The sequence below is a fragment of the Rhinatrema bivittatum genome, chromosome 12 (genome assembly GCF_901001135.1).
Source record: "Rhinatrema bivittatum chromosome 12, aRhiBiv1.1, whole genome shotgun sequence".
In the NCBI taxonomy this organism is placed as follows: Eukaryota; Metazoa; Chordata; class Amphibia; order Gymnophiona; family Rhinatrematidae; genus Rhinatrema; species Rhinatrema bivittatum.
Genome location: NC_042626.1, coordinates 63,431,473 through 63,454,955, shown reverse-complemented (window position 1 = coordinate 63,454,955; position 23,483 = coordinate 63,431,473). Strand labels below are relative to the sequence as shown.

General features: G+C 41.5%; 1 protein-coding gene across 14 annotated transcripts in view; it reads right to left on the bottom strand.

Moving 5' to 3' along the window:
* The window catches only part of PKNOX2 (PBX/knotted 1 homeobox 2), a 989,927-nt gene that overhangs the window by 456,961 nt on the left and 509,483 nt on the right, over positions 1 to 23,483 (bottom strand). For 12 of the 14 annotated variants that reach the window (XM_029573058.1, XM_029573057.1, XM_029573047.1 and 9 more), the window contains one exon: positions 4,324 to 4,435. The gene's annotated coding sequence lies outside the window, so the exon portion shown is untranslated. Of the gene's footprint in view, positions 1 to 3,387; positions 3,421 to 4,323; positions 4,436 to 23,483 lie in introns of all 14 variants that reach the window. The other 2 variants (XM_029573049.1, XM_029573054.1) reach the window with 1 other exon arrangement.

Sequence of the window (23,483 nt, the reverse complement as noted above, 5' to 3'; positions counted from 1 at the left end):
GTCGATGACCGCATCAATAGGAACGTCGATGACACTGATGGAAATGACGTGGGCATTGAGGGCATCGATGTATGGAGGCGGGCGCTGACGGCATTGACGGCATGGCCACGGACGTCGACGGTATCGATTGGATCGACTCGGGCACCAATGGCGTCCATGGCATCGATGGAATGGACCCTAGCATCGATGCCCATCGATGGAATGGATCCTGGCATTGATTGAAAGGACCTGGGCATCAATGGCATCCATAAAATATAGGATGGCATCGATGAAAATGGCCCTGGCATCGATGGAAGTGCCCTGGGCGACGGTGGCATCGACCCGGGAATGGATGGCACCGAAGAGACAAGGTGTACGTCGATGGCATCCATCCGGGCAATGATGACACCAATGAAACCCAAGGAATAATCAGTGCCATGGATGAAAAATATGGTTGGCACTGATAGAAACGATGCAGGAACGATGGCATCAGAGTACCGCGGGGGGAGGGGTACCGATGGCATCTAAGAATCCAGGACGGTCTGAAGGGGATACAGACAGTAGCGATGGGGGCATCGACTGCGCAAGGGTACCAAGGAAATCAAAGAACCTGAATCGTCAGGGGCCCTGGCGGCAACGGAAACCGTGGAAGTCCCTGTTCCACTAGCGCTAATAACCAGGCAGAGTGTCTCAGAGAGACACTCGCAGGCTATGTGTGGCAAACTGAAAACATAGGGAGAATGAAGGCCGCAGTCGGTTGGCAGGCCAGGGAGGTGACAGGAACCAACCAAAAAAACAGGGCATAGTACTCACCGAGCATCAAATAAACATACGCGAAGGGAGACCCGTGCAGGGAAAAGTGTTTGTGAAGTAAACGTTTAAGTATTTCCGTGAGGAAAAAATGTTAGAATTTCTCACAGAGCTCCTAACCACTATGCTTACTGCAGAGCGGAAAAAAGAAGACTGAGGGAGACACCTGTGGCTCACAGGGATAACTGCAGGCTGAGCATGCTCAGTGCACTCAAAGGTAGATCTTAAATAAGTATGCCGGATTTTATAAGATATGCGCGCAGCCGTGCGTATCTTATAAAATCCGGGGTCGGCGTGCGCAAGGCTGCACAAAATCGGCAGCCTGCGCACGCCGAGCCTAGCAGCCTGTCTCCGTTCCCTCCGAGGCCACTTCGAAATTGGAGCGGCCTTGGAGGGAACTTTCCTTCCGCATCCCCCCACCTTCCCCTCCCTTCCCCTATCTACCCCACCCCCCAGCCCTACCTAAATCCCCCCCCCCTACCTTTGTTGTGCAAGTTACGCCTGCTTGAAGCAGGCTTGAAGGCAGTGTATCCCATAATATCTGATTTCCAAACAATTACTATAAATACCCACTTGGGCCTAAAATGTTACGTATTCAAAACGTCTTATTATATTCAAGGGACACAATACCTATAAATCATACACAAAAGATCCAAAGAATCTTGTAATAAACATAGGTCAAACCTACCCGTAAAGCTGAATAAGAAAGCAAGAAGAAAGTAGTTTACTCATAGATAGGCCAACTCCTAAAAGATAATTAAACGTTTTGGGCTATATAATTTAATCATAGTGCACCAAGATACACCTAAAAATAGTCCTAAAAAGATTTTTCAACTACAATACCCTGCAGTGATTAGAGAGAAAAGCAAGAAAAAATATTTAAAATTCCACTATTCAACCAGTTTTTCAAACAAAAGTGCAAAGGTACAAAAACATGTATACCATAGAGCAGTGTGTTATATCAACCAATCTTATTAAATATTTTAAACTAAGCTTTTAAAGGTAAACAGTATATTTGACTCTTCTTTGAAAATAGCGTAAAACATGGGTAGTATCTATTCTTCTGATATCATATATTCATTAAGTTTATTAAATATTTTTAACATAGCTTTTAAAGGCAATTAGGCACTACTAGAAATAGGAGGGAAAAGACCTAGTACTAGAAATATCAGGAGAAATTCCTCAACTAATTTATTAATCTTGAACTTTTTGCTCACAAAAAGTAGCACAATCTAGAACTTCCATTTCTTCTGGTCTCTTCATGGGATGAACTAAACTATTTAGCAGGGAAATTAATTCCATAGGACAATTCACTGATCCCTATTAATCGATCAGATTAATAAGTCTTACGAGCAGTTTCGAAATGTTTCGTATAAGTGCATTTTATTATACAGTTTTCTATCTATATCAGTCCTAGATTTACATGCCGCGCGCATGTTGTAAAATCCGGGGTCGGCGTGCGCAAGGAGGTGCACCTTGTGTGCGCCGAGCCCTACAGGACCCCCGATGGCTTTCCCCGTTCCCTCCGAGGCCGCTCCGAAATTGGAGCGGCCTCGGAGGGAACTTTCCTTCCATTCCCCCCACTTTCCCCTCCCTTCCCCTATCTAACCCACCCCCCAGCCCTATCTAAATCCCCTCCACCTTGTTTTCAATAGTTACGCCTGCCTCTGTCAGGCGTAACTTGCGCGCGCCAGCCAGCTGCAGGCGCGCCATCCCCCGGCATAGCTGCTGTGCCGGAGACCTCGGGCCCACTCCCAGACCACCCCCGAACCTGAGCCATGCCCACACTCCCGCCCCCTTCCCGTCCCTTTTTCAAAGCCCCGGGACATACACGCGTATGTCCCAGGGCTTGCGCACGCCTCCAAGCCTATGCAAAATAGGCTTGGCGCGCAGGAGGGTTTTTAAAGGGTTACGCGCGTATATTACACGTATAACCCTTTGAAAATCTACCCCAAAATGCACAGTAATCACATTTTGGCTAGGTTTCTTTGATTGCTAGTTGAATTCTCAGTTTGGGCTCCTTTTCAGTTTTTCTACTGACTCAAGAACTCAACCAAAGCAATCCAAAGAATCTAACCTGAAAAGTCAACAGCTCAAAAGTGACACAGCCAAAACCAAAAAAGGGGCCCAATATAAAAGCTCATATATTTAGTTCAAAGTCACACTTTATCATCTTGCATAACTTTGCATTAGCGTCTTATTCTAGTGTGTATTTCACAACCTTTGCTTTAATTATTTATAAAAACAAAACTGCAGTCAAGCAGGTATTTTCAGCTCTGTAGATTTAAGGGATATTTTCAAAACCATTTACTCACATAAAACACAGATTTATGCACACAAATAGCTTGGTATAAAATTGTCCAGGGTTTCTGAGCATAAGAATAAGCACATAACTAAATCTCATATATATTATTTATTTATTATTAATTTGCATTTTTTTTATACTGCAGATTACAGCTAAAACATACAGTACATAATTAAAAGCATTGTTCAATTTATCTAAAACAAAATCTAACAGGATATAATTTCAAAGAAAATTAACAAACCTTAAAAAAAAAATCACATCTGTTCCCATCAAGGTTCAAAATTGATATTTACCGTAAGTCTTTCTTCATACAAGAATGTAAGGCCCTAGAGGAAAGCCAATTTTCACTTTTTCAGCAAGGACTTATATTTCATTTATAAGCTTTGTATTTTATTCATCTAGCAACAGTCCTTATGGACGACAAGAGTGCCAATTTTGTATATACTTTTATGCACACAAAAAATAGGCATTCCAGGGGTGGAGATGGAATTTATGTATATGCTTTTTATTTTAATAGGTATGCATGCAAATTAACATGCATGGGTTTTGCTCTGCAAAAAGCAGGTGTAACTTTATGTAAGTTAGTTTGTGTGCATTCTTAGAGATAATTTGCATATACGTTTGCTTTGAAAACTGGCTTAACTTACGCATGTAGGCAACTCATAATAGGTTGTTATAAAATTACCCTCTAAGGGAGTAATTTTTAAGATTGGGCATAAATGCAAAGTCTCCAAGTAACTTTTAGCATAGACTTTGAACTAATTCTCAAAGTAAAAGCATACATTTACAACCTGCATCTGCTAATTTGTGCATGTACTTTTCACAGCAAAACGGACATGCATACTTTTGAAAATTCAAGAATGTTCACTCAGTTCCAAATTCCAACCCCATGAATGCCTCCCGCTAATGTGGGTAAAATTAAGTGCATAGAGGACGGGCAGTTTTCAAAAAGCCTGTATCTGAGTAAAGCACAGTTTTACCAACACAAATGGCTTTTAAAGTTATCCTCTATATCTAAAATAGTCCTAACAGGCTTAGAAATGTCAAATGCTCTTAATATGCTGAGGAGCTGGTGGGGAGAACCGCTACCTGAGAAAACCCAACACTTCATTCACAATCCATGTTTAAAACAAGCACTTTTATTCTTCTTTATAGTCCAATTTCATGGCTTTCCATCTCATTTCTACGCACATGGACCGGTTGCGTCCAAATTTAAGAATATTACTTACTTTCAAGAGTCTGCTCAATGAGCTCTTTGCCCTTTAAAACCACCTTTCCTTTTTTTTCCCTCTTCTCTATTAGAAGAATGAGTTCTGCTTCTTTTTGGATGAGCTCAAGCAACTGAAAAAAAAAAAAAAAAAGAGAATAACCTAATTATTAGAATGAAAATATTTGATTGGATTAAAATCCCATGTGACTATTTTTAAATTAGACAATTAAATATACTACATGGTTGCATAAGTGTTAGAATAGATACAGATTTATGACCATCAGTTTTAATCTTCATTTCAAAAGACCTTACTTGATGCTATATTACATCTCCATGCCGGTTCGTATACTATTTATTGATATCACTATCTTCCCTTCCCTTTAAATTGTCCAATAATGGCACAAGCACAATGCCACTAGGCTGAAAAATCTATATCAAAACCACCACAATGGTAAAATAGCTTTTCAAAATAAAATTACATTTCCTAATTACTTCAAATCATATCAGTTCTACTGATCCACACAGCCACATTTCAAGTATTGAGAGACAGTGATCATATCATCTCTCATCACCAGAATAAGTATTCCTAGTTGTCCCTGGACTTTTTTTTAGAACATAATTGCCATGCTGGGTCAGGCCAAGGTCCATTGAACCCAGCATCATGTCTTTGACAGTGGCCAATCCAGGTCACAAGTACCTGACATATCTCATATAATAGATCTAATTCTTGTTACCCATTCCCAGGGATAGAAATAACTGGTTTCCTGGTTAGACTACTTGGTTTCCTCCAGGAACTTGTCCATACCTCTTTTAAACCCCGCTATACTAATTGCATGGATCACATCCTCTGGCAACAAATTCCATAGCTTGATAGCGTGCTGAGTGAAAAAAAACCTGTTTGGGTTTGTTTTTTTTTTTTTAATTTTTTATTTATTGCTTTTTAAAATACATCCAAGTATTCACTTGTTAAAGAAATATTTGGGTACAATTAAGGTAATTCACACAAAATGAAAATTATTCATTGTCTAATACAATTTAACTACATTGTACTCAATTAATAAAGGAAACATGGGAGAGCTGGTAACGAGGAGCATTATACAAAGAAATAATAAACTATAAACTATTGTAACGCCCTGATTACCTCCACCTTATGTATTCACATACACCTAAGCAGTAAGTTTAAGTGGGGTTGGCGCGAGAGTCGAGAAAGGACCTTAACTGGGAAGGTTCTAGAAAAATATATCTCTGTTCCCCACTCTTAACATGACACTTACAGGGAAATTGTAACTTAAAAGTTCCTCCCAACTGGAGGACTTCCGGTCTCATATTAAGAAATAATTTTCTGCGCTGTTGTGTCTGTTTAACTAGATCTGGGTAGCACCATATCTTTTGCCCAAAGAATAAAACATGATTATTATGAAAAAAATGTTTAAAGACATTGTTCTTATCCATTAAAAAAGCAAAAGAAACTAATAGTGGTCTCCTATAAGAAACCACCATCTCTTGTGAGGATTCCAAAAGGGCTGTTATATCTGGCAAAGGTATATCTTCCACATTGCTTTGATTAGAATTAGAATCAACAGGAAACAGGTAATAGGCTTTGATAATTACAGGCTTAATTTCATCTGGAATTTTCAATACCTGAGATTAATTATATATAACCTGCTCTATCAAGTTTCATCTCCTTGGATTGAATCCACCTGGCGAATTTATATACCTTCATGTTTTTTGCTTTCCTCAGGACAGTATGTATTGGACATCCCTTCTCCTAGACTAGAACATCTAACTATAACAAGAGAGCAATCTTTCTCCATCTATGCTCTTGCATTATGGAACTCGCTACTCAGTCATCTCTGACTCACCAAAGATAGCAAGGAATTCAAGAAACTTCTAGAAATACACATGTTCAATACAGCTTTTATCAATATTGACTAAGATTTTTTTTTTATGACTTCACTGCTTGTATAGTCTCTCATTCACACAGTTATATTTCTAACAACTGTTCCCATTGTTAACCAGTAGCATGATTTTAGTGTTGCCTTGTGTGTACTGTTTTAATGATTTAGGTATATTTTATTGTATCCAGCCCCTAACTTTTTGGAAAGGCAGGTAATAAATACTTTAATGTAAATAAATAAAATAGCGATCACTGTGATACTCCACTAACAACCTTCCTCCATTTGGAAAACTGACCATTTAGTCCTACCCTCTGTTTCTGGTCTTTTAACTAGTTACCAATCCACAACAGAACATTGCCTCCTCTCCCATGACTTTATAATTTTCTGAGGAGTCTCTCATGGGGGACTTCATCAAATACCTTCTGAAAATCCAACCTATTAACCAGCTCACTGGAATGTGAACAATGTAACCCGGATATTTAAAAAGGGTTCCAGAAGTGTTCCAGGAAACAATAGACTGGTGAGCCTGACTTCAGTGCTGCGTAAAATCGTGGAAACTATTGTAAAGAATAAAATCACAGAACATATAGATAGATGTGATTTAATAGAACACACCCAGCATGGATTTACCCAAGGGAAGTCTTGCCTCAGAAATCTGCTACCTTTATTTTGAAGGGGTGAATAAGCATGTTGATAAAGTTAAACTGGTAGATGTGGTGTATTTGGATTTTCAGAAGGCATTTGACAAAGTCCCTTATGAATGGCTTCTAAGAAAACTAAAAAGTCATAGGATAGGAGGAGATGTCATTTTATGGATTACAAACTGATTAAAAGACAGGAAAGTAGGAAACAGAGATTAGGATTAAATAGTCAGTTTTCACAGAGGAAAAAGGTAAACAGTGGAGTGCCTCAGGGATCTGTACTTGGACCACTGCTTTTAAATTCATTTATAAATGTTCTGGAATGAGGTACGATGAATGAGGTGATCAAATTTGCAGATGACACAAAATTAATCAGAGTAGTTAAAACACAAACGGATTGTGATAAATTGCAGGAGGACCTTGTGAGACTGGAAGAGTGGGCATCCAAATAGCAGATGAAATATAATGTGGACAAGTGCAAGGAGATGCATATAGGGAAAAATAACCCATGCTACAGTTACACGATGTTAGGCTCCATTTTAGAAGTTACCACCCAGAGAAGAGATCTAGGTGTCATAGTGGATAATACATTGAAATAATTATTCCAGTCTGTTAGGGTGATCAAAAAAGCAAACAGAATATTAGGAATTATTAGGAAGGGAATGACAAATAAAATGGAGGATATTATAATGTCTCTGTATCACACTTTTTGCACTGTCTTTGCTATCAATGGAATCATTGGAAAACTGTACATGAGCTCTGTATTCCAGAAAAGCTTCCTGAGCAGACCTGAGCTCGCTGGATAGAATGGAACAGAATCTTTTCACTTTTTTGTTTTCCTTGGATGCAAAAAGGAAGATTGAGGGGAGTCCCCAAAGGTTGAACAGCCTGTTGGACCATTCATGAGGTCAAAACACCCTGCTAAGATAGTCTTCTAATGTGTTGGAGATCCCTAGAAGATAGATCGCCCACTCCTATGTTTTAACACCTCCTAGCAGAGTGTCTATGACCCTGTACACCTCCTTGTTTTTTTTTACATAAAACACGGTGATTTGGTTGTCAGTTTGATGAATTGTTTTTCCCTCGAACAGATGCAAAAACAAACTTAAGGTGTGTCTGATTGCTTGAAGTTCCAGTAGGTGATTTGATACCATTTTTTCTAATAAGGATCAAGTCCTTTGGGTTCCAAAGGGACTCACGTGGGTTCCTCATTTTTATCGGACATGTCCATTGCTTATGTCATCCGATGAGGAAATAGACGGAGGTGTGCTTTCTCCTATAAAACATGGGGTCTAACCATCAGTGGAGATCTTGATTCACTTCCTGCGAGACATGCATAAAAGTCATCAAATGCTAAGTCAATTGGTCTCATTGGGAGTGGAGGCCCCATTGCAGGAGTCGCAAATAGAGATGGGTTAGAGAATCTGCATGAACCACTGCCGCCATGTTGTCTAGAACAAGCACTTCTCTAGCTGTAATTTGATCCATTTTCACCAACTGAAGAGCCAAGAAAATTTGGTCGATCTGTTGGAAGTAATGCTCTCTCTTGTAGTGAGTCTATCCATGCCCTTATGAATTTGATCTTCTGAGAGGGGATCAGGGTTGATTTTTCAAAATTCATTAAGAATCCTAGGGATTACAGGAGCTGAATTGTCTTCTGTAGGGAGGTCAACACTCCTTCCTAGGAAGTTGTGGTCACCAGTCATCCAAGTAAGAGAAATTACATATGCCCTGATAATTTTGATACATCACTACTACAGCTAGGCATTTGGTGAAGACTCTAGGTGCAGCTGAGATACCATAGAGGAACATCCGGTGCTGATAGTGAGAGGATTCCACTACATAGCAGAGATACTGCCAGTGGAAGGGATGGATGGATGGGTCTGTGGGCATACGTGCTCTTCAGATCCAGGGAACACATCCACTCTCCTGCTTGGTTGAAGGGCAGAATGGTATGGAAGGCGTTAATCTTGAATTTTTCCCATAATAGATTCTTGTTCATACTTTTAAAATCCAGGATGTGTCTCAAATCTTCAGATTTCCTGGGGATAAGGAAATAGCAGGAGTAGAACCACTGGCTATGTTGATCTGGTAGGGCAGGTTCTAATGCCTGCTGTTTTTTTTAATCTTTCAGGCAGAGCTGAAATGAGTGAGACTGATCCATATTGAAGATTGAGTAATAAGGAAGCATGGGAAGTCAGGAGAAGCACAAGCATTAACCAGATTCCACAATTTTGAAAACCCAACAATCTTTGATAATGTGCACCACTCTTCCAGGTAGTGACAAATTTATCCCTGGAGAAGATGAGTGCTGGGCCTGGAGGTTGGTCAAAAATTTGGCCCAGATTTTGGCTGAGACTGCCGAGTGGTTTATGGTTGGAGCCTTTTAGGCTGTTGACTGAGTCGAAAGTTGCTATTGTTGCAGAAGCAGAGAAGATGGGCTACCTATGAGGAAGTCAAGGATGCTATCCTGCAGAGAACTGAGCATACCTCAGAAACATACCAACAACTGTACCAGTTGAGTTCCCTGCAGCACAGGGAGAGACCCTGAAATCTGTTTCATCACCTGAAGGATGCCGGCTGGAATTGGTTGCAGTTAGAAGCAAAGACTGGACTTGAACTAGCCCAAAAGGTGCTACTGGAATAGTTCCTAGACAGGATTGATTGGCCCATGTGGAACCTGGTCTGCCGACATACAGACTCTCACATTGGAAAGAGTCCTAGAAGTGGAGGAAGCGTTCCACCAGGCACAATTAATGCCTGGCAGCATAAAGAGGCTAGAAAGGAAGTCTATAAAAAACCCCTGGCAAAGCGCAGAGAATGGAGGTCCCCAGCAATGTCCATCAGAGATGGTTAGCTCTTCTTCCATTCCCAGAACCAAGGCCACAGTCTCTTCCACAAACTTTAACTGTGGTCGAAGAGGTTACTTGGCTAGTGATTGTCAATATGAGTGAAGCAAACTTATGGACGTCGGCCTAGTGACACAGCCAAAACTAGAGGGGAAAATACATATAGAGAAAAACAAACCCCCAAGACAGCAGTGACCCTCAAGTCGAAGGAGAAAGGGAACCTCAGAGAGGCTGGAAGAACCCAGGAATGACAGTATGAATACCTTTTCCTTCTGTGTGGAGAACGGTCATGATGAAGCACTGCCCATATCGACTGACAGAAAATGAATAGCCATTAGGAGAAATGGGCAATACAAAAAGGCAACCTGCTCCACCAAGTTGCTCTGTCTGTAAGTCGGAAGAGCAAATGGATGGACAAAGTCCCTGGCATGAAGACATGGAGTGGAAATTCAAGCTGACCAAACAACATGAAGAGAACCAGAGGTGGGGATAGAGCCCCAGAAGGAGAATGATGTCTGGTAGCGTGAATGGGACAGTACTTGGTTAAAGCTCCAAAGCTACAACTTTGTGGATGTTCCTTGTACAAACCTCAAGGACGTAGGTCGATTCAGGGTGTGGCAAGACTCTCATTTGTGAGAATTTGATTCAGGAAGAGCACAACAATCATAAGAGGAAAGAGACACTTGCCTGTATACACAGGAATAAACAAAAATTTCCAATCAGTCAGGTTCTATTAATGAACCCAGCAGGGCAAACCATGATGGAAGCAGTAGTCTTTCCCAAACACCAATATTCAATAATTCTGAGATGAGATTATCCCCAGTTTTCAACCCTTTGGGGCCAGCTTATAGATAACTAGAGCAGTCTGCCCAGAAGGGGGGGGATGTCCTTGAGGAGGAGCCTGGATTTAGCCCGGATACGGCTGGATGCTCGTCCTGACAAGGCCGAGCTGAGGGGAAGGATATGTGAGGGAGTCTATAAGAATCTCCTTCAAGCCACCTTAAAGGATCGGCCACAGGTATCTGGCCCTGTCCTCCTTAAGGACCAACACCACAAGGGATTCTGGTCTGGTGAGTTCCCTTTAGCCTGAGTTAAGTTGGCAGGGTGAGGAAGGTTAGGGGTCCCAGGAAGCAACGCGAAAGCTACCATAGGCAAGGATCTCCTGTGTTTAAATGACCATGCAATACCTGAACTAAGGTGAGCCCTATTGTTTGTTTTGACTCCTGAAGTGAAGATGTGTTGCTATTTTTATTTTGAGCTTTGTTTCACTGTAACTAAAGTGCACTAAAGGAACAGCCAGAATAGGTCTCTTGTTTCACACTGAGATGTGAAAGTGTGTCTAGTAGGCGATCTCACTAGGCCCATGCCATCAGTACACAGACACATTCAAGGACAGGAATTAATCTTTATCTGTACCAACCCCTTTCCCCGCAGGTTGGGCCCTTGGGTTTGGGAGCTGGAAGGATTTAGGTGAGGTCCCAATGAGAGAAGGAAGTCCAAAAGTAGGCCAAGGGTCAGGGTAGGTGGAGTACAAGCAAAGTTGAGGTCCAGGCAGCAGTTGGGGCGGACGGAATTCAGGCAGAAGCAAAAATCCAAGCAGAGACTAGGGAAGGCAGCATTCAGGTAAGGTCAAGTAGTGAGCAAAGGTCAAGCATGAGAGATCAGTCTGAAGAGGCAAGGAATAAGGCAAGGACATGAGGAACAAGGCCAGAGAGTGAAGGCAAAGGTCAGAGTGAAAGAGAAAGGTAAGGCTGGGTCTAGAAGAAAGGCAAGGCAAGGTCGAGGCAGGAAAAGGCAAGTGCAAGGAACTGGACTGGAAGCAGGATCAGGAGCAGGAACAAAAGCAGAGCAAGATAGAACACACACCACAGGTGAGGCAGGAAGACCTGTTGCTGAGTCATCGGGAAAATGCTGAAACATCCTATAAATATAAGAAACTTTTGACATCATCAGAAGGTGCCTGGATCCCGTTCCTGCCATGGGGCTTTTAACTAGAGAAGGAACGAGCGCGTATGCACCTAGGAAGTTCTCAATGGACTGGAGTATGTTGGCGATCAGGCCGCAGTGGCAAAGAGGTGCAGCAACAGCTTCTATCTTGGTCGGTGGCATCCAGGGTGAGTGAGGGCAGGTGCAGGACGGCCCACAGCTGGCCCAGCTTTACAGGATACCTAGTGGCAAGAGAATGGTAATGAAACACTGGGTAACCTTCACTAAGCAACAGCTGCAGCTCAAGACAGCAGTGATATGGCTGCACTGTGCTTCCTGGAAGGCATGAGGTAACCTGTACAGAGCAACATTTGCAACCCTAAAGAGGACTCAGTGGGACCAGGAGATGGTTCCATGTGAGAATTCATCTACTTTAGATAGATGTGTATTAATTGGCAGAACTTTAAAAGTAGGTAGTTTTTAATGTGGTCCAGATAATGATTTTGTGAGTGGACAGAACTCTACCAGCTTGTCCCCGATCATTAACTTATGAAGGGAGTAGATATTTTAATGGTTGAAGAGGCTTGTATTTTAGGCATTAATTTAGACTCAGAATTAATATAAAAAGCACATGTATGGAAGGTAGGGAAATATTTTTATATATGTAACCCTTTTCTTGGAAGTGCCATTTATCCTTCCAGGCACACAAAAATAATTTATAAATTGAGGTTGTCTTCTTTTGCCAACTGTTCCCTCCTCCTTGTGACCAGGGGTGAATCCTTTCTGTGAGCAGGAAACTAATGTTTCTGGTTCAGGCGGTGAAGTATTTTCCTTACTGTGTGTAGCTGTTTAGTGTTATGCTGATGCTTAGCTGGTACAAATGAAGCAGGACACAGGTCTGGGTGTTCAAATAATAAAAGTTCACTGATTTCTTCAAAAGTAATCACTGTCCATGTGTAATAAATAAATTTACAGACATGCCCTTTTCTCTCTGTCTATGTGTTGGTGACTCAGGTTCCTGGGTGGTTCCTAAGTCTCCCTAACTGAGAGTTTCAGTGTCCCAGTTTCTGGGGAGATCGTATTCTGTGAGAGAAATCCCCTTAGAGGTTGAAACAGTCCTACCTGAGCTCCAGTAGATTTCAGACATCCCAGGGATGAAGATAATGTAGAGGGTCTTCTGATGTCTTTCAGTGAAAGGAGGGGTGGGAAAAAGCAGAGTTGCTTACCTGTAACAGGTGTTCTCACAGGACAGCAGGATGTTAGTCCTCACATATGGGAGACATCATCAGGATGGAGCCCAATTACAGAATACTTTTGTCAAAGTTTCTAGAAATTTGACTGGCACCTACTGGGCATGCCCAGCATGGCACTAACTCTGCATCCAGCATGGGTCTCCCTTCAGTCTTATGTATAGTAAAAAGAGTGAGAGAAAAATAAAATAATAAATCGCAAGCGTACCCAACTCCCCGGGGTGGCAGGTAGGTTTCGTGAGGACTAACATCCTGCTCTCCTGTGAGAACATCTGTTACAGGTAAGCAACTCTGTTTTCTCACATATGGGTGAATAACAAGCTGCGGATGCCCGCGCATGTACCAAAAACACCCAAAGACGTGCAACAGGCACAACAACAGGGGTGGTTCTTTGGATAACGGGCAGCCTGAAAATCCCAGCGGGTGTAGGAAGGAAGTTGGATATTAAGATGAGAATAGATTAAGAAACATAAGAAACATAAGAAATTGCCATGCTGGGTCAGACCAAGGGTCCATCAAGCCCAGCATCCTGTTTCCAACAGAGGCCAAAACCAGGCAATTACCCAAACACTAAGAAGATTCCATGCTACTGATGCAATTAATAGCAGTGGCTATTCCCTAAATCAACTTGATTAATAGCCGTTAATGGACTTCTCCTCCAAGAACTTATCCAAACCTTTTTTGAACCCAGCTACACTAAGTGCACTAACCACATCCTCTGGCAACAAATTCCAGAGCTTTATTGTGCATTGAGTGAAATAGAATTTTCTCCAATTAGTCTTAAATGTGCTACTTGCTAACTTCATGGAATGCCCCCTAGTACTTCTATTATTCGAAAATGTAAATAACTGAGTCACATCTACTCATTCAAGACCTCGCATGATCTTAAAGACCTCTATCATATCCCCCCTGAGCCATCTCTTCTCCAATCTGAACAGCTCTAACCTCTTCAGCCTTTCCTCATAGGGGAGCTGTTCCATCCCCTTTATCATTTTGGTTGTCCTTCTCTGTACTTCTCCATCGCAACTATACCTTTTTTGAGATGCGGCGACCAGAATTATACACAGTATTCAAGGTGCCGTCTCACCATGCAGCGATATAGAGGCATTATGACATTTTCCATTTTAGTAACCATTCCCTTCCTAATAATTCCTAACATTCTGTTTGCTTTTTTGACTGCTGCAGCACACTGAGCCGATGATTTTAAAGTATTATCCACTATGATGCCTAGATCTTTTTCCTGGGTGGTAGCTCCTAATATGGAACCTAACATTGTGTAACTACAGCAAGGGTTATTTTTCCCTATATGCAACACCTTGCACTTGTCCACATTACATTTCATCTGACATTTGGATGCCCAATCTTCCAGTCTTGCAAGGTCCTCCTGTAATGTTTCACAATCTGCTTGTGTTTTAACTACTCTGAATAATTTTGTATCATCCGCAAATTTGATAACCTCACTCGTCGTATTTCTTTCCAGATCATTTATATATATATTGAAATGCACAGGTCCAAGTACAGTTCCCTGAGGCACTCCACTGTTTACGCTTTTCACTGAGAAAATTGACCATTTAATCCTACTCTTTGTTTCCTGTCTTTTAACCAGTTTGTAATCTACGAAAGGACATCGCCTCCTATCCCATGACTTTTTAGTTTTCTTTGAAGCCTCTCAAGAGGGACTTTGTCAAGCGCCTTCTGAAAATCCAAATACACTACATCTACCGGTTCACTTTTATCCACATGTTTATTAACCCCTTCAAAAAAATGAAGCAGATTTGTTAGGCAAGACTTTCCTTGGGTAAATCTATGTTGACTGTGTTCCATTAAACCATGTCTTTCTATATGCTCTACGATTTTGATCTTGAGAATAGTTTGCACTATTTTTCTTGGCACTGAAGTCAGGTTCACTGGTCTATAGTTACCCGGATCGCCCCTGGATCCTTTTTTAAATATTGGGGTTACACTGGCTACCCTCCAGTCTTCAGGTACAATGGATGATTTTAATGATAGGATACAAATTTTAGCTAATAGATCAGAAATTTCATTTTTTAGTTCCTTCAGTACCCTAGGATGCAACCATCCAGTCCAGGTGATTTGCTACTCTTTAGTTTGTCAATCTGGCCTACTACATCTTCCAGGTTCACAGTGATTTCGTTCAGTTTATCTGACTAGATAGGCTTCTTTGGACTTTATTTACCATCTTTTACTTTGCTACTTGTTACTACAATACCTAGTTAATGGTTTTTTCTCCTGAATGCATAATTTTACACTTTTTCACAATGAATTTAGTTTTCTATACCCTTTCACCATTTTTCAGATTTTTTTCAAGTTCACTCATTGTTTCTACTCCTTCCAATATATCTGCTGTTTTTCTGATCTTAATATCATGTGCAAACAATATTTTGCCCTTAAGTCCCTCAACAATGCCAATAATAAAGATAATGAAAAGTAGCCCCATTACTGAGACCTAGGAAGCTCCACTGATCACTTTGCCTTCCGCAGATTGGATTCCATTTACAATCACTCTCTGCATTCTGCCACTCAAATATCCTCACTCAATTTACAATCATTTGCAAACTCCTATACATATAGGGGAAGATTTTCAAAGGCGCATATGTCCTGGGGCTTGCAAAAAAGGGGTGGTCCGTGGGCGTGGCGGTGGTCTGTGGGTGGGGTCGAGTGCTCGGGTACAGCGGCCTGTGCCGGGGCATGGCGCACCGGCAGCCCGCCAGCGCACGCAAGTTACGCCTGCCTTGGGCAGGCGTAACTTTTGGAGCAAAGGTAGGGGGGGATTTAGTTAGGGATGGGGAGTGGGTTAGATAAGGGAAGAGAGGAGAAGGTGGGGGGGGCCAGAAAAAATTCCTCCAAGGCCGCTCCGATTTCAGAGCGGCCTTGAAGGGAACGGGGAAAGCCATCAGGGCTCCCCTCGGCCTTGGCGCACACAAGATGCACATGTGTGCACCCCTTTGCTCGCGCTGAGCCCAGATTTTATAAAATGCGTGCGGGAGCGCACGCATGTTATAAAATCGGGCATAGATTTTAAGATCTGGCCCATAGTTTGTTTAGCAGTAATAGTGTAATAGTGTTAAAAGCTTTACTGAAATAGAGCTAGACAATGTCTAACACACTTCCTTGATCCACCATTTTTGTTACCTCATTAAAGAACACAATCAGCTTTGGCAGGCATGATTTTCCCCTTGTATAACCATGCTGTCTGGTGCCCTGGTGTCAAGGTACTGCATAATTTTTCTCTTTAAAAATGTTTCCATAGTTTTGCCCACTACTGATGTTAGATTAACTGGTCTAAAGTACCCCACCTCCTCCCTATTTCTGCCATTGTGTAGTGGGTATCACCTCTCTTCCAGTCCCTTGGAACCTCTCAGTTTGTTTGGCCTTATCTATCAGTACCTCCTCTGTAAATTGGTTTATAAACATTCCACATTTATCAATACAGTTTGTCTCTAGTCTAGGTGGGCATGATCATGAAAAATGGGTGCATGTCTGCATCGCCAAACTAAGTCACAGGGAACAGTTTTCTTGCTACAAATCTAAGCAATTTATTTTCCCTAGACTCTTGAATTCAGACCTTGGTTAACAATGTCAAGATGCTTAGAATATTTAAAACAAAACCAAAATAAAAAAGGTAAAATAAGTACTTAAGCAAATAGATTTTCCTTTCAGTTGTCTTTTTTTTTTATCTTGGTCTTTTTTTTTTTTTTTAATCTCAGTCCACTTTAATAAAGGGGGTATCAAATATGCAATTTATTTCCTTTTCTATGGTGTGGCACAAATTCTCTGAGCCATGTCTCTTCAGTATCCGGTAGCAAGTGTTGTCCTACAGATTCAGGGACTGTCTGAATTATGCTCTGGATTGCTGATCTTTATCTGAGAAATGGCTCCTCCCCAGACAAAGCCAATTCCAAGATTTAGTCAGGGCCCCTAATCTCCTGTGATCCGCAAATACAGGAAGGGCCGCAAAATCCAGCCTTTCCCACAAAATGTCTCCTCCTCCAAGGATTTGCAGTGGAAGACCAAGGCTAACATTGCAAGTGACTTCCCTACCTGCTTTCTTGCCTTCCTCACTCATGACTGCCAATCCCAGCAGTTTCCTTAAATCAGGGTATTAGACTAGGAATGCGACACCTCAGGCTGCTATCCTATTCCTCATCAGCCCGGGGCCAGAATATCATGGTGAGGGGATTCAAAGGAAAGGAGTGTGAGAGAGAACATTGATATCAGTGTTAATGGATTATCCGTTTCTTTCCTGATCTCAGATCTCTTTCTCCTGATCACAGAAATGCATGGAGCAGCAGTTTCTACCCTTTACAGAAACATGAGGGTAACCTGCATGAAGTGGAAGTTACTATCATAAGAAGCCTGCTGAGCAGACTGGATGGACCATTTGGTCTTTTTCTGCTGATATTACTAAGTTACTGTGAACTATGCACACAAGTTGCTATTTTGTAAGAGGCATACATGCATGCATTACTAAACTTATCTGTACACTTTCATACCTGCTAATTAAGTCGCAAAGTGAAATTGCATTTGGTTTTTTTTGAAGTTTTTTGGGAGGAGGTCTGCATTAAGTGGTAGGGTGTCAGGGAGAAATATTGGAGGTCTGGGTGAACTAGTGGAGATGTTGGTGAACTGATAATTGCAAGTACCATCTTGTCCCTTCCCTTCTTATCCAAAGTGATTGAATCGTAGGGGTGTGCATTTGTTATTGATGTATTGGCAATCCGCAACGTATATGTCCCTATTCGTTGTATTCGTGGGGTCACGAAATGTATGGTGAATCCCCATGAATACAACGTATCAAACAAATAAACCCCCCACCCTCCTGACCCCCCCCAAGAGTTACCAAAAGTCCCTGGTGGTCCAGCGGGGATCCTGGAGCGATCTCCTGCACTTGGGCTCTCGGCTGCCGGTATTCAAAATGAGCGCCGATAGCCTTTGCCCTCACTATGTCACAGGGGTTACCGGTGCCATTGGTCGGCCCCTGTCACATGGTAGGAGCAATGGACGGCCGGCGTTATCTTGTGCTCCTACCATGTGACAGGGGCTGACCAATAGCACCGGTAGCCCCTGTGACATAGTGAGGGCAAAGGCTACCGGCGCCATTTTGAATACTGGCAGCCGATGGCCCGAGTGCAGGATATGGCTCCAGGACCCCCGCTGGACCACCAGGGACTTTTGTCAAGTCTTGGAGGGGGGGATCAGGAGTCCCCCCGAAGACTTGCCAAAAGGGCAAAGGCTATCAGCGCCATTTTGAATACTGTCAGCTGACGGCCCGAGTGCAGGATATGGCTCCAGGACCCCTGCTGGACCAACAGGGACTTTTGGCAAGTCTTGGGGGGGACTCCTGTTGGTCCAGCGGGGGTCCTGGAGCCATATCCTGCACTCGGGCCGTCAGCTGCCAGTATTCAAAATGGCGCCGATAGCCTTTGCCCTCACTATGTCACAGGGCTACCGGTGCCATTGGTCGGCCCCTGTCACATGGTAGGTGCACAAGATGGCGCTGGCCGTCCATTGCTCCTACCATGTGACAGGGGCCGACCAATGGTACCGGTAGCCCCTGTGACATAGTGAGGGCAAAGGCTATCAGCGCCATTTTGAATACTGGCAGCCGACAGCCCGAGTGCAGGAGATCGTGCCAGGACCCCCGCTGGACCACCAGGGACTTTTGGTAAGTCCTAGGGGGGGGTCAGGAGGGTGGGGGTTTGTAGTTAATTAAATGTAAAGGGTTGGGATGGAGTTTTTTTTGGGACATGGATACATACATACATAAGTAATGAACGGATTGGGGTCCCCCGAGAACAGATACAAAGGATTTGGCTCCCCACGAATACGAATACTGAATGGGATGAATCCGTCCCTGCTGCACATCCCTATTGAATCGGCGGTCCTGCAACAGCTTTCTCATTTCTTTGATTTACATGACATACTTGACAAATACTAATTTTGATTAAGAAAGCATCACAATATTGAAACCCTTTTGCTTTCCGCGTTTGACATTATCTGAAGAGGCTTTAACTCTGTTACAAAATTTATGTTGTTATCACTGGATATTGCTTCTGTTTTTGACACTATAACCCATGAGATCCTACTCAGGAGGCTCTCATCCCTGGGAATCGCTGGAACTGTATTGGCCTGGTTTAGGTCCTACCTATTCCATCATGTCCAACAAGTCCACAAGAATAAAGAAACCGCTGCATGGTTCCCCATTCAGATTGGCTTCCCCAAAGGCTTATGTTTATCCTCTGCCTTATTTAAAATATATCTCACTCCCCTTTGCTGTTTGTCAAACCTTGGGTTCCATTACTAACTACTCAGACATCCAATTTTTTTCCCATTAAAATCCACATGAGTACCATCCAATTCGCTTCCCTCTTCCTCTCATCGATATGTGCCTGGCTAAGACATAATAGATTGCCATTAAATATTGAAAAAAACTGAGGTTCTAGTACTCTCATGATATCCGCTGATAATATCCCCTCAACCCTTTTCTTTGATGGATGCTACATTCAGTCAGATCCTGAGCCTGGATGTCACTATTGACTCTTCTCTCTCTATATACCCTCACATTAAATCTGTAGTAAGAAATTAATTAATCAAATTGCACATGCTACGTCACTTTCGTCCATTTCTCAACCTTGACAATTTCTTCAGTCTTTGATTTATTCTGGTACGGATTATTGTAATACTCTGATCACTGGACTTCCAGCTTATGCTTTAAAATCATTACAAATTACCCAGAATGTCACTACATGTGTTCTCATAGGTACTAAGTTGCATGACCATATCACACCCATTCTGCACTCCCTTCACTGGCTGCCAATACACTGGTGAGTACAATACAAACTAATCATCATAATTCACAACTTCCTAAATAAGGTTATAGCCCGTGGATTTTTTCAGTATTGAAAATTCACATTCCTGCTTGGATCCTTTGGTCGTCAGACCAAAATTTTCTTGACGTTCCTTCCCCCAGACAGGTCCACCTCACTGAAACATACGAACTTGCATCTTCAATAGCAATAGCATCTTCCTCCTTTAAGGAATTCTTTGCCTGTTACATTATGTAGTATTTCTGATTCTAAAATGTTTAAATGAGCCTTAAAATCTTCTTATTTAAGCTGGCCTTTGAGATCCCTGCTAGGTGCTTATACCACCAGGTAACTTCTATTAATGATTGTAATTCTTGCAGAGTAGAGTTGCATATTTTGAAGTTGCTGCTTATTGCTGATTTTTACTTTGAGTGCTGTGTTTCTATACTGTCTGTAATTTTATGAATATGTATGTGAAATTGTACCCCATCTTGAACAATTGAGAAGGTGCGAGTTATAACTACTTTTAAATAAAAGTAAATTAAACAAGTATTTTTAGAAGGCGAGTATGCCCATTATTTAAAAATGTATGTTTCTGCACATAACTCTGGTTTATTAAGCATATATATTAAGCACATAAAATATATGCTTGTAATTTTATAAAATGGGTAGAAATATGTGTTTCTCTGCATTAAAAAAAAATATACATATATAGTTTGGGGGTAAAAATACACAATATTTTATACACTGTGCAGTTCCTGCCACATAGTTTATAAGCTGCTAGCATAAATCTCTTCAAGCCCACTTACACAGACTACTTAAAATTGGGCTCCCTAAGTGTTCAATTATTTTTTTTTGTAGAGGAGCAAGCTATGGCAGATATCTGAAATTCATAGCCCAGCTTCTTCCAGAGCCCACTGTAAAACGGAATCCCTTTTGCTTTGGAGGCTTCTTTGCCAGTGATCTCTGTGCTGTTTTTATAACAAACAGTAACTCAGCCTCTGTAATTAATGCGCATATGGGGCAACCTTGAAGCTACCACAAGGTTTGTCAGAATACTGTAGCCCAACAGATATTGTATTGAACTATTCCACTCATCCTTTAAGCATTTTTATAACAATTAAAAGAAAAGAAATGTTGACAGACTAGATGGTAAACCCATAGCCCTGTAGTTAAAATGTTCATCTCCTTAATTTTTTGTTGTTGCTTTTGTTTGGGTTTGCCTAATACAATGAGGGATGTTAAAATGATGCTCATAGCAGTACAAGATACATAAACAACACTGACACTATCTTATGATTATATATGTTATCCCATAAATATCCTTTCAGAGTAAAGACTGGATAAAGCTAGGGTTGAAGCTTTGACAATTGGCACTACTACTCACAAGTTTGAAATATGTGATAATTAAAATCCTGCTTGTGTCAGAGTAAAGACTGAAAATAGTATATATAAATGTGGCTGTCATTTTTTTCTCCATTTGTCATGGGATGTAACACAAACACCTCACTATCTGCTAGAAAAACTCTATGAACAGGTAGAGCTCACACTGAAATATCCTATGACAAAATCATAAACAATTCTTATCCCTAAAACACAGCATTTCTCATTACCACAGACACGAACACAATAATCCTTATTTCAGCAGGTTTTCCAAGGATCAGTGATTCTGTCAGAATTTGCTGGCCACTTGCCAATTTAAAACAATACCATTTATGTAACTATTTAATTTCTCTGTTTTATTTCCACAGGCTCTCAAATAATGATGATAGCTTTTGCTGCAAAGTTCATTTCATTAGATGACCTCCGACATCAGCCTGCCTAGACTCCACCAATATGCTCAATACAGGAGTTTAAATTGCTAGAGATTCCAGCAAAATACAGAGGGGTTTGAAATCTCAAATGCAAGTGCCCAAAATGCTGGAGAGTACAGAAAAATGTAGATGCTGAATATGTGATCACACTATGTGTGGGTGTGTCTCAGACAACATTCCTTTCCAAAAGAATTGGGGCTGAATAGTTTAACTGTAAGTAAGTACTAAGTTTTGTACTCTCCAGACCACATAAACCACAGTGGTACAAGAATTAACCAGATTTGGCATAGTATCCGCTGTTAATTCCTACCTTAACATCATCACTAGATGCACTGTAAAAAGTCTCCAAATAGAGTAAAAATAGCTAGAACCACAGTATTAACTGTGAGTATGAAAATAGTTGTATTTAATGATTTATGGTTCATTACTTTTAAAATCTTCTAAGAAAGCCATTCACTGCCACTGGCTGTCTGCTATTCATCACTAGTGACTCATCATATCCCAGCCTGTGAGTAAGCAGGCTGATGTGGACTGTGTGTCTGGGGGAAAAAGAATGGCACCTAAACAAGAAATGGGGGAATGATAATGAGCAATGACTGATTGGGGCACAAAGAGGAAGCTATGCGCGTGAGGCAGTCTCCAATAAACTGCATGGAATGCAAGTGAGGTTGGGTGAGTGGGGTGTGTCCTGTATACAGCATGTATACATGGAAAAGGGAGTGAGGGAAGCCGGGAAGGCTCCCATATACTTATGCAATAAGGGGATTAGCGCTTACACAACATGCATCCAAAGTGCGGTGAAACTAATAGCGTTCATCACATGCACATGCATGTTGATGAGGCTATTAGTAATCACCCGCAATGCAAAAAAAAAAAGTGTGACTAAGACGCACATTTTTACACTCAAAAATTCACGTCTGCCTAGAGTAGGTGTTAATTGCTGAGCACTCTCAAAAGTTGTACAGAAAAGCAGAAAATACTGCTTTTCTGTACATTCTTCTACTTAATATCATTGCATTTTATTTATTTATTTATTTAATGGTTTTATATACCGTTTTACCAACAATAAATGCTGACCAAAGCGGTTTGCAATACTTCCAAAAGACAGATTAAGTTCAAAGGAATAAAACTTCAATAAAAATAAAATAAAAGCAAGAATAAAAATACAATAAATAGTATTATCAATAACATAAAATTAAATGACATGGGATAAGAAATACGGCTATTATTTTTTAAAAACTTACTGTATTTCCATAAAGTCCATAAACTCCATATTAAGTAGGAGGAACAAAATCTTAACACAAATTTAAAAAAAAAGTTTAAAGAAAAGTGCAGGCAGTCGGATTCAGGAAATGGACACTCAGTTAACAAGTGTCCGTTTCCTGAACTCCTGGTTGTGCGCCGATTAGGCATCCATTTCTAAACCGGCGGACAGCCGACAGCTCGCAGGCTCCCGTTATCAAGGAAGCATCTCCTTGACAATGCGATCCCTTGATGAGCATGTGGACTGGTGAAAAATGTTGGAAGAACAATTAACTTTCATGTAGTTGGGAAGGTATAACTATCTTCCCTGGAGGGACAGTTATGAAGGCATCCGGCAGGATCTTAGTGGGGTCACTAATATGCTTGGGAGGCTCTGGGGGTGTCTTCTATTTGAAAGGAGCATGAGAGAGCATCCGCTTTAAGATTCTTGCGAGCCAGATGATTGCATAGCTCAAAACAGGCAAAAAATAGTCTTGCATTCAGTTGCTGAACATGATGGAGGTGTTTGAGATTTTCTGGTCCATATAGATGTGACACTGGACTGGGATAATGTCTCTAATGTCTGGGTGGGTGCCCACCTCAGCACCAGTGATCATCAAACGGTATGGTTTGATATTGCAAAGAGGATCTGGAAAATTCACACGAAGACCGGAGTTCTGAACTTCAAAAATACAGACTTTATGGAAATGGGGAAGTACCTGGAGGCAGAAC